Source organism: Poecilia latipinna, unplaced genomic scaffold (genome assembly GCF_001443285.1).
Source record: "Poecilia latipinna isolate Pla-1442-1.1 unplaced genomic scaffold, P_latipinna-1.0 Scaffold5117, whole genome shotgun sequence".
In the NCBI taxonomy this organism is placed as follows: domain Eukaryota; kingdom Metazoa; phylum Chordata; class Actinopteri; order Cyprinodontiformes; family Poeciliidae; genus Poecilia; species Poecilia latipinna.
The window spans coordinates 19979-20925 of NW_015117733.1; the positions used below are offsets into that span (position 1 = coordinate 19979).

The 947-nt window shown below is 36.9% G+C and overlaps 2 non-coding genes across 2 annotated transcripts; both read left to right on the forward strand.

The window, feature by feature from the left end:
• Positions 1-152: 152 nt before the first annotated feature.
• Positions 153-225, forward strand: trnai-uau (transfer RNA isoleucine (anticodon UAU)). The gene has a single exon. It is a non-coding gene; the product is annotated as a tRNA-Ile (tRNA).
• A 137-nt stretch (positions 226-362) lies between these two features.
• trnaq-cug (transfer RNA glutamine (anticodon CUG)) lies at positions 363-434 on the forward strand. The gene has a single exon. It is a non-coding gene; the product is annotated as a tRNA-Gln (tRNA).
• The last annotated feature ends 513 nt before the right edge of the window (positions 435-947 follow it).

Consider the following 947-nt stretch of genomic DNA (forward strand, 5'->3'; position numbering starts at 1 on the left):
GGTGTTTACTAAAGGCCAACAAGGTTCTGTGGGGTCATGGTCTGTACTCTGAATCCAGGCATCTGAGTGCAAGCCTCGGTTGACATTTTCATGCGTTGCATCTCACATCATCAACTTTGGAACCTCAAACTGAAACAAAATAGAGAAGTTCAGTTCCTGTAGTGTAGTGGTTATCACATTTGCTTTATATGCAATAGGTCTCTGGTTCAAAACCAGACAGAAACAGTTTCTGTAGGTTAAGCATCTCTTGGGGTGCAGTGAGACAACAAGAGCCTTCCTCTTTCGTGATGGTTCATTTGCCAATTGACTTCAATGTAGGCTTCTTTGAAATCGAGGCTACTTTACTCAAAATGCCACTTGGTGGTTCTATGGTGTAATGGTTAGCACTCTGGACTCTGAATCCAGTGATCTGAGTTCAAGTCTCAGTAGAACCATTTGTCTCTGCTAATGGCATCTTCCATAGTTTTTTTGATCCCAGGCTTAGTTTATGGACTGTAATGTGAAATTGGGCACAATTATAAGTCTGACAGTTTGTTCACCAAGTTACTGAGTATTCATGGATTTAAGAAAAACGTACATGGTCTTACCACAATAAAAATTTGACAAAGTGCTCGTATTCTAATGTTTTTTGAATCAATGTGTAAAATGGTTTAACTTAAATCCTTTTGTTACTTAGCAGTCTTAATTGTCCAAAACATTTTATGTTTCAACTGGCCAGCATGGGTATTGAACCCATGACTTTGGCATTATTAGCACCACGCGCTTTCAGCATCGATTTGCTAAAAACTTAGATGATCTTAACAAAAGTGCTCATATCCTAATGTTTTTCAAAATCAACTTGCATAAAGGTAAATTGTTTTCCAGCAATTTGTTATTTTTGTGTTTATTTTTTTGGACCTTTATTTATTTTGAATTGTTGAACATTTTTATTTTGAAGAGCAGTTTGT